The following is an 11,403-nucleotide window of genomic DNA, read 5'->3' on the forward strand; positions in this document are numbered from 1 at the left end:
AAAGAGTGAGGAGAAAGAGTGAGGAGAAAGAGTGAGGATAAAGGTTATCATAACTGTCCTATCTTGGAACAAACAAAGGGATGATGTCGCGTGGAAGACGGGAATAGGTAGGAGAAAGGTTATCATAACTTTCCTGTCTTGGAAACAAACTGTACTATGAAATACATTAAATGTAGGAACAGAAAAAAGATCTCGGTAACCTTGACAACCAAGCGCAAGTGAATGACAGTAACCTTAACAACTAATCCATAACAATAACATTGACAGCCAAACATTAACATTAACAACCAATACATAACCTTAACAATAAAATGCTAAACTTGACAACAAATCCGTAAATTTGACAACAAATCCGTAAACTTGACAACCAAACAATAACCTTAACGACCAATCCATAATCTTAACAATAAAATGCTAAACTTGACAACAAATCCGTAAACTTGACAACCAAACAGTAACCTTAGCAACCAATCCATAACCTTAACAATAAAACCTCTAAACTTAACAATAAAACCATAAACTTGACCACTAAGCCATAACCTTAACAACCAGTCCATAACATTAACAATAAAATGCTAAACTAGATAGGCTCATTACAAGTTTGATGATTGTGACCCTCCATGTAGCATCAAGAGCACTTAATAGGATGAGTGTTTAGTGACCTATTGTTTATTCGTCTAGTACATGGTCTTCCACGTCTTTTTTTAGTGAGGGGAGGCTTTAACAATCAGTCTTCTCGTCGTACAAAGCGTTTCTCGTAATTTGGAATAGAAAAGAGGATCAATGCATAACTTGCTCTGAAAGCTTCAACAGTCATAAACCAATCACAATATTAATAAATATCTAGTCCCATCCAAGTAATTGCATCATACACATGTTTGCAAGGAATGTGGGTTATATCCCAAGACCTGTATGAACATGCTTGATTTTTTAAATCTACACAGTTAGTTTTATTAGATTCGACATCCACAATATCTTCCGTTGAATGTTTAATGACCAAGCAACTACTATGATGAATATTATCACTCAACACTATCTCCGCTTCTGGACATAAGTATCCAGACCAATTCGTTACCATAAGCCTTCTTTCATGCATGCGCTCCATGATTTGCTTTCGTATCGTCTCCACCAAAGGTAAGATTTGTAACATTCATGCCTTTCTTATCCAAATGTTGAAGGACTCAACAACATTTAAAGTAACATGGTCATATCTGCAACATTCGAAGTAACCTTAACAACCAAAAAATAAACTTAACAACGAAAGGGTAAACTTAACAATAAAACTCTAACATTAACAATAAATCCCTAACCTTAACAACAAAACTCTAACTTTAATAATAAAACTCTAACATTGACAATAGAATTTTAACCTTAACAACCAAAACCTAACCTTAACAACAAATCTGTAGACTAACTCTAACCTTAACAACTAAAATAGCCTTAACAAATAACGTTTAAACAAAGTTATCATACCTTATATCAGAAAAATAAGCGTTTGTCTATCTCTCTGTGGAGTATTCAATTACAGTAACATAAGCCCTATGATCGATCGATGCCAATTTTTCTTTCATGTAATCATCCCATTTAGAAATTGTGTACTTATAAGCCGCAGTTTGTAACAAATCACTCAAAATCTGAGTGATGTTTGCTTTATGACCAAAATCCTTCATCTTTTTTTTTGAAATTCTCAACTAGAAGCAGAACACATCTTGAATGGAAAGCATCTGAAAAGAATTCATCGACTGCTATCTTAATACCCTTGTCGGCATCGGAAATCATTACCAGTTGATGTGGAGGATTGTAAGGCTTTTACCTTATTATACAGTATCATTCACAATCATTGTAAGAACCATTTTCAATTATCCTCATTCTCCTGGTCACATACATAATAAGCAAGAGAAAATATTCCATGGGTGTTGTCATATCATGTGGTACTAAGTAGTATACCTCTGTAGCGGTCTTTAAGAAATGTTCCGTCCAAAAATAAGAGAGGCATACACCCAGTAATGAATCCTTCATTACAGAAATTATAACTTATGAACAAACGCCTAAACCTTCCGTCATTAACATCAATAACAACACGACTTCTTGGATTAGTTACTTCAACCATGACTTCATACCTGCATAAATATAACAACAAAATAGTAACCTTAGCAATAGATTTATAACCATAACAACTAATCTTTAACATTAACAACCAATAAGTATACTCAACAACCAACCAATAATCTTAACAACTAATATGTATGGTTACCAACCAATATATAACCTTCATAACTAATATATAAGGTTAGCAACCAATACTAAACCTTTACAACAAAAACATAAGAATAAAAGAATGTATCATCTCAGTAAATCGTAAGCCTGATCGTCGTCACCGAACATGTCCTGTTGAGCTCTCTCTTTACTTTTCCACGCTTTACTGTAGTTAATATTGATGTCATAATTTGTGAGCATATCGTTCTTGATATCAACTGTATGAAGATCTGGCCTAACCTTTAAAAAAAATTGTATTTGGACTGTAATAAACTTTCTTGATGCCCTTGAGTTGCCAGTATTAGCTCCATGTTGACTGCAAGTGTAGTAGAACAGAAATCCTTTATAGACAAAATCAACGAATTTGTGAGTGAGGAAGCAAACAACATCCAAGGGCAACTATGTGTGTGCTTGAATCGACAATAGACTCATATACGTCTTTGTTCATTATGGTAAAAATCAGACTCGAACCTTTTCGCAATTGAATAGTATTAAAGTGTTAATCTAACTTTAGCAACACTATCAAATTTCTGACCAATTTTATGTATTGTTGTGTACCACTCAGCTGGGATCTTGGTTTGGTTATTAATTATCTCTTCCAGCAGCATGATCGAGTTGCCAGTGGGATTGTCATAATACGCTTATCATTACATGTTTGGGTGAGCGTGGCAGCTGCGCATCGGGAATTTTCTGTCGGGGTGATCCTGTAGAAGTAAAAAATACATTAATACTTAACAGCGCACCATGACCTTAGCAACCAGCACATAAGGCTAACAAAAAGGAAGATATACCTTATAAGGTTAACAACAAAATTATAACCACAACAACGAACTCTTAACCTTAACAGCCGACACATAACCTTAACAACAAACTCTTAACCTTAACAACAAACGTAAACTTAATAGACAACACATAACCTTAACAACGAACCCTTAACCTTAACGACATACTTGTGACCTTAACAACAAACTCGTATACTTGACAACAAACGCATAATCATAACAACCAAATCGTATACATAACAGTGAACTCATAACCTTAGCAACAAACTTAACACTAACTCATAAAATCAGGCAAACAACACATAACCTTAACAACCAGTTCATAACATTGACAACCAACTCATAACCTCAGCAACCAATGCATAAGGTTAACAACCAACCCATAACCTATCAGTGAACTCATAAAGAACTTAAAAGTGAAATGCTTACACATTTTTGGAGTAGTTTGGGTGTTCTGAGAGGTTGAGGATTCCCCATCAGATGTAGCATACAAGTTTACGTCTGTAAATCCATTACGACGACAATACTCGAACGTCAAACTCAAGTCCTCGTCATTATCAATTGAAATACTGAATTTCTTTTCCCTTTCGCATATGAATTTCAGTGAAAAAGATTGTATTTGTATTTTAAGCCTTTGTGACACTTGATAATTCAAGCTAATGATTTCTGTAGTCCCTTTGATAACTACGAAAACATTGTCACCCTCGTCGTTGCTTTTTGCGTTTGTCACCATGCAAAGAAGAGATCAATCCGTTATTTTAAACAAGAGTAGTTGAAAAATCAAAGAGGATTTATTGAGGAGAATTAAGTGGCCAGGGAGTAGTTGGGGTAAGAAAACGGGGAGGAGATGGTTTTACTGCGGGAGGGGGGATAGATATGGTAATAATTTAGAGGGAAATGTGTTTTTCCCCTCAAAAACCCCCATTCTAACCACCAATTAATGCTACAGTACTATTTCCATATTTCTGGCTTGATAGGGTGACGAGCTGTATGAGGGTATTTTGGGAAGAGCATGTTGGTTTAAACATTGTTTCACGTTGGGGGTGTTTGGGGGGCTAGAGGGAAATCGCGAGAGTTGTTGGGGGCTTTTGGACCGTTGACAAAGTCTTGGGTGAAGACACTCTCACTCTTTTTTGGGGCTAGAGGTAATTTTCCCTTCTTATAATAATAACATACATATTTCAAAATATTAACATGAATTAATTTACAGTATTCAAGCAGCTAATTAACTGTTCAATCATAAAATTTGTTTTTCATAATATAAATATTTATTAACAAACTTACGCAAAATAAAACGAAAAGGCTAAATCCACCTTAACTATGAAAATTAGAAATTATAAGCAATGTTCACTTATACAAAATTTATAAATTTATTTTTTCACTTTAAGCACTCAAGATATCATACCTGCTGGATGAAACTGAGCTTGCACATGCACAAATATATCACCTATGTATATGTTAGGATATGTGAAGCCTAACTATCAGGCATGCTCTACACTTCAAAATGAAGAGGAACAAAGTTGGAACAGGATGAACAGGATCGACGATGGCGAAGTTCAAGCAAAACGATGAAGGAGGCATTTTTTCTGCATTGCGGTCGACCGAGCAGGGCGCGGCGGGCGGCCGCCTATGTGCACAGCTTGGTGCACAGGCCAGAAACTCTCGTCGACCGAAGGTTGCAGCGTCCGCATCGCCTCAAAGTCCCAGAGGCACCCCACTTTCTGTCTTCGTCGCGATCGACCCGAAGCCATGGCACTGCCGCGTCGACCGAAAAGGCACAGAGACCAGCAGATTTCAACAGTATCTCGATCGACGGATGTGTGCGCGGTACCGACGGAGTCGTTTGGCCAATTCGAATTCTGACCTGTTTTGACTATTTCCTTTTTTTAACTTGTTTAAACCCTTAGTCTATAAAACTTTGATTATCGGCATGAGTCTTAAGATAAAAAATAGTATTTTTCTCCTCGCGGCCCGTGACGTATTCTCAATGAGAACCCGAACCACGTAAATCCTTGTGTCTTTGAATTTTTATTTTCTCTCTTCTCTCCTAAATCTCTATTTCAAATCGCATCAGGCGGTTGGCATCCCCAACAATGTGGTTCAGATGACCATCGCTGCGACGATGAGGTCAGAGACAATGGATCTGCAGAGGAACATCCAAGATTAAGAAGTTTGATGGAACAAACTTCGGGTTCTGGAAGATGCAGATGGAGGACTACCTCTATCAGAAGGATTTATACCTACCATTGGGAGAGAAGCCGGCGGATATGAAAGATGCGGATTGGAAGCTATTGCATCGAAAGGCCCTTGGAGCAATCAGGTTGATCTTGTCTAAATCAGTAGTATTCAACATTAAGAATCAGAATACGACGGCGGATCTCATGGCGGCGTTATCCAGTATGTATGAGCAGCCCTCTGCGGCGAATAAGGTACATCTCATTAAAAAGTTGTTTAATTTGAGGATGTCTGAGAGCCAGAAATTCAAGGAACACGTGAACGAGTTTAACGAGATCACGGATCAATTAAACTCGGTCAATATTCAGTTTGATGATGAAATCCAAGCCCTCTTGATACTTGGTCAATTACCCGACAGTTGGAAGGGTATCTCGATTAGCGGATCATGTGGCAAATCAAAACTAAAGTTCTCAGAGGTGGTGGACATGATTATGACTGAGGAAATAAGAAGGTAAGAGGAAGGGATTTCTAATTCAGGGTCGCGTTGAATCTTGAGAGCAGAGGAAGAAACAGAAACAGAAACAGAGGAAATAGCCGTGGAAGACCTAACTCGAGGAACGGAAGGTCAAAGTCCAGAAACCGCAAGGGTAAAAAGGAGATCGATTGCTGGAATTGTGGCAAGTTTGGCCACTATGAAAATCAGTGCCGATAACCCAAGAAGGACAAGGAGAACAAGACTGAAGCGAACGTGGCCTCAGGAGAATCAGATGATGCCCTAATCTGTTCGTTGGAGAGCAAAACTGAATCGTGGGTGCTGGATTCAGGAGCTTCGTTTCATGCTACCTCAAATAGAGATTTATTTGAGAACTACGTTTCAGGAAACCTAGGAAAAGTCTATCTTGGTGATGATCAGCCTTGTGATATTGTTGGCAAAGGAGTCGTGCAAATCAAGCTCAATGGGTCTACATGGAAGCTGAGCGATGTGAGACATGTTCCTAGCTTGAGGAAAAATCTGATTTCCATAGGACAATTGGCAAAAGAGGGATACGTTTCAACCTTCGCATGTGATACATGAAAGGTTACAAAGGGATCCATGGTTGTTGCCCGTGGTACGAAGATTGGATCTCTCTACATGACGATAGATGCACGAGGTTCCATTGCAGTGGCTGAAAGTAACGAAGACCCAAATTTGTGGCACCAGAGGCTAGGTCACATGAGTAGCAAAGGCCTAAAGGTTATGCAATCGAATGGGAAGTTACCAGGTTTGAAATCGGCTGATATTAATTTGTGTGAAAGCTGCATTCTTGGGAAACAAAAGAGAATAAGCTTCAAAAGGGTTGGCAGAACTCCTAAAGAAGAGAAGCTTGAGTTAGTTCACACAGATGTGTGGGGTCCAGCATCAGTACCATCCACCGGCGGAAGGTTATATTTCGTGACTTTTATAGATGATCACTCGAGGAAGACTTGGGTCTATTTCATGAAACACAAATCAGAAGTGTTTGAAGTCTTCAAAAGATGGAAGGCTATGGTAGAGAACGAGACCGGTTTGAAGATCAAGAAGCTTCGTTCTGACAACGGCGCCGAGTATGAAGACTCAGAGTTCAAGAAGTTCTGTTATGACAGTGACATTAGATTAGAGAGGACAGTGCCAGGTACACCCCAGCAGAATGGCGTAGCAGAACACATGAACAGAACATTGACTGAGAGAGCCAGAAGTATGAGGTTACAAGCAGGTTTTCCAAAGCAATTCTGGGCAGAAGCAGTCAACACAGCTGCCTACTTGATCAACCGGGGACCATCAGTGCCTTTGGAGCACAAAATACCTGAAGAAGTATGGAGTGGAAAGCAGGTAAACCTTTCTCACCTGAGAGTATTTGGATGTGTTTCATATGTACATCTGAGTGATCATGCTAGAAGCAAACTCGATCCTAAGTCCTTAAAATGTTTCTTTGTTGGCTATGGCGGCGATGAGTTTGGCTACAAGTTCTGGGATGAGTAGAATAAGAAAATCATCAGAAGCAGGGATGTGGTCTTTAACGAATCAGTCCTCTACAAAGACCGTGATGCCGTTCAGCCCACTAGTACGATGCAGAGTGATCCTATATATTTTGAGTCAGATGATGCCTCAGATGGAGGCAATCCTGAAGCTAGTTCTGATGAAGAAGAAGAGTTGATGGATGAGACCACTTCAGAAGGGGCAGATGAAGATGGAGAGACTATTTCGCCCGTCAGAGAGTTGATGCGGTCAGCTAGAGTCCCCAAGCCCAATCCAAAGTATCCATCACTACAGCCCAGAGCTCATCTTAACTACCTATTATTGAGTGACGGTGGAGAGCCAGAAAGTTATGATGAGGCCCTTCGAGTGGATGATGCGAGTAAGTGGGAGCTCGCCATGAAAGATGAAATAAAATCCTTGAACACCAACAAGACATGGGAACTTGCTGTATGTAGGAAAAATTGCAATGAAGAGAATAAAGAAAATTTGACTTTGATTCCTTTGATCTCGGTTACAACTTGATTACAAAAGAGAGGAAAACGAATTTGGTTTTCCCCTTTGTTTAAAACTGGGTTCTTCTCGGTAGCGATGGAGTGCCTCCTTCAAATGCTTGTATCGAACTTGCTCTCCGTTGATGACCCGACTGTCTCTCTCTCGTGGGAACAATGAACTTCTGTGGAAAGTTTGGTGTTTTAACTCTGAATGAGTTTTAAGAACTCTAAACGAGTTTGAACTCTGTGAATAGAGTTGTTGGAACCGAAAATTCGGTTAATGATCAAGCTGTCCTTCTGTTGCTGACGAATCCCCTCAGATTTGATTTTCTGAGATTGATTCAAAAATCCTATCTCCAAGGATTTCGCTGCTGCCAAATCTCCAAATTCAGATGCCAAAAATCCAACCCTTGCTAAATCTTCTGTTTTCAAAGAGCCAGCCGCCAGCCCTTATCTGTTTTTGAACTGAAAAATCTCCAACCTGTACGGTTTAGATCTTTAGAATCCAACCTGTGTGGTTCAGATGCCAAAAATCCAACCCTCGCTCCGTTGGGTTTGTTGAGCTTTTATAGGGGGATAGGAGGTTGTAACTGACCCCTATATCCGCTCTTACGTGGGCGAACATCCCTCAGAACGTGGGATAAACAGTTTTGGAACCGTTCGACTCATGTTTGAACGAGTCAAACGCCCATTCTGGTGTTCAGAACCTAACTTCGTGTCTTAGGATTGAAACGCGAGGTTGGATGTTAGTTGAACACCATTGAACGCGAGGGTCACTCGCGTTTAGCTTGTTGCCTGCTTGGAAACGCGGGGGTCGACGTTGGTTGAACCCCAACGAACGCGAGGGTCGTTCACGTTCAGCTTGTGCCTTGAGACGCGGGGGTCGGCGTTGGTTGAACCCCTATGAACGCGAGGGTCGCCCGCGTTTGGATTGTGGCTTGGCGACGCGGGGGTCACCTTCATTTCCAAAGTGGTGACGCGGGGATGACATCCGCGTCTCAGAATGAGCTATTTGACTTGTAGCTTCTTCTGTGGTGCATTGCAAGGACTGTTGTTCAGTAATCCTAGCTTTAGCTGTTGTGGGGTGTGAAAATCGTCAGATTGTAACTTTCACTGTAGATTGTGAAGACTCCTGAATAGAGTTTTCATCCGTCGTCGGAAGTGTCGTTGAATTGTAACTCTTCTCGATCTATGTGAAAATCCCTCCATTCGCAACTTTCGTTCACCGACCCGAAAGCTATTTGATTGTAGCTTTCGTTGTAGGATCTAGACGGGAATCAACATCTATAGTGTCTTAAAGATGAATATTTGCCCACAGCTCTCTACCAAGCAACTCACCAACTAAGTCCAACCTTTTATTTCTGAAATCATCCCACTGCTCATCAGCATCTCTAATAGTTGCTAATATAATATTAGTCATGCTGTTGTCGCAGCCATCAAGATCAATCATCTCAGAAGTGAGGTCGCGTTTGTGGCGATTGTGGAGTTGCGGATGCAGCGATTGGGAAGTCGTCTGATTGTGACCTCCGTTGTCGGAGCTTGATAGGGATCAGCTATCCATTGTGATTTTTTAGACAGCCTACAGAACCCCCTCCAAAGTTTTCGAAAGTTCGCGGTTGACTGGGACGAATTTTCGGAATACTTTGGATCCCAAAATTTAGTAGATTGACTGCTCCCAAGGTCCCATCCGATAAAGTATCTGGTTATGCTCCTTTTCACATCTCCAGTAAGTCTAGTTTCCTTCGACTTCTTCCGCATGCGTTTTCTGCGTTCCGACCCTTTTTCCGTGCAGGTTCACCTTCTCCAGGGACCACTGCTGCTACTGCTTCAGAGCCAGAACCTGCTTAGGTGTCGGCTCCTTTAGAAGAGCAACCTTTACTTGGCTCTCCTATGGCAACTGTTCCACCTGTAATGTTGCCGGAAACTACCATCGCAACTCCTCCTTCGGAGCAGCAGCTCGTGCCGGTGTTGGCTCCTGTGCAAGAGCAGCTTGCACCTGTAGTGTTGCCTGAGACTACTGTAGCTGCTTCGCCTACTGCATTGCTGAAGATCTCGCTTACTCCAACGGAGGCACAGCCAAGCACATCTCAAGCAAGGGCGATGATGGCTTTAACCTCAAGCCCTTCACAATTGAATATTTCTACCGCTTCCGCAGCTTCGGCGCCAGGATCCCCTGCACTAACTTTTGATCCCGCACGCGAATGGACGTATTCCGTTGCTTGCGTGCGATTCGTCGATCTCGTCGCCTCGTTGGTTTATCGGTTTGTGCCGAGCTGTGCTAAGGGACCTATAAGCAATTTTATATGCCTACAGCCGGGAGGCGGTAGAGCGGGACTTGGCTGAAAGAGAACGTCAAGTTGCAGAGCTTCATGAGCGTAATATTCGGAAGCAAGAAGAGTTAGAACGCTCGACAACTTCTATGAATTCGCTTCGTGATAGACTTGTCGAAGCTGAGGCCGAAGTCCTGCGCTTAAAGGCTGAACTTTCCCGTGAAGAAAATGTTGTTAATATCCTTAGCACCCAAAATACCACTGGCGCTTTAGAATATCATACGCAGGCTCGAGCTTTGGCACAAGCCAGGAATGAAGCAGCGGCCATCATCGTACCCAGCGAGGAAGAGCTCCGGGCAAAGGCTGAAGTTATGGTGCGAACCACTCATGAAGAGGAGCTAAATCAAGTTAGGGCCCAGCTCACTTCTTTTGATTTGATGCGTGAGTGAATTTTGCTCTTGTAATGTTCTTTCGATAAGAACAAAATTGTCTTGTATCACTTTCTTTTGGTTTCTGAATAAAAAGTGATATTGACTTTTCATTGTTTCTTGCATTTATCATGTTTTGATTTTAAGTAACAAATCACGAGAAATGCCTGAGATGTATTCCTGACTTAGAATAAATCTCTACAATGGTTCTGATGCAGCGAGCTCTCTTTATTATCGTTTAAGATACTTCTAGAAAGTTTCAAACTACTGAGGAGTAATTTCTTCCCGCAATGGGGCTGAATGGTAGAATTCTTCATGTGTTATATTTTGCTTTAAACACTAAAAGAAGTCTATAAATGCTAGAGGTGTAGTTTTAACTTAGCAAGAGAGATATTGCGATCGGGGCAATTTTGAGGACTTATCGTTCTATTGACGAGAATCGATAAGTTGATTTTTGTCAGAGGTGTAATTTTAACGTGACAGGAAAAATATTGCGATCAGGGCAATTTTGAGGACTTATCGTTCTATTGACGAGAATCGATAAATTGATTTTTGTCAGAGGTGTAATTTTAACGTGACATTTGTGGGGAAAGAATATTATAACGTCTCACAGGGGAGAACTGCCATGTGTTTTATCATCGGAGCGATGAATTGTGATACTTGTGATTTGAACAAGATTTTGGGGGAGTTTGTTACTCCACTGAAAACAAGTTATTTATTGCTCTGCTGAGGAGAGCTAATAAATTGGCAATGATTTGGAGACTTATCATTCTATTCTTGAGAATTGATAAGTGGATTTTGGGGTGCAGTATTAACCCAATGAGAATTTGAATTCTGCTGAAGAGATACAGAGGTTTTGATTAACACTCTGTTAAGTAGGCTTACAAGTGCATATTCTTCATTTAGAAGAATTGCAACGCTGAGGTGACCCTCGCGTTTAATATTTGAAACGCGAGGCTCAGGCCTTGTGACGTTGGCTTGAGCTTTGCACTTGGGAAATTTGAA

The sequence above is a fragment of the Asparagus officinalis genome, chromosome 7, assembly GCF_001876935.1.
Source record: "Asparagus officinalis chromosome 7, Aspof.V1, whole genome shotgun sequence".
Taxonomy (NCBI): domain Eukaryota; kingdom Viridiplantae; phylum Streptophyta; class Magnoliopsida; order Asparagales; family Asparagaceae; genus Asparagus; species Asparagus officinalis.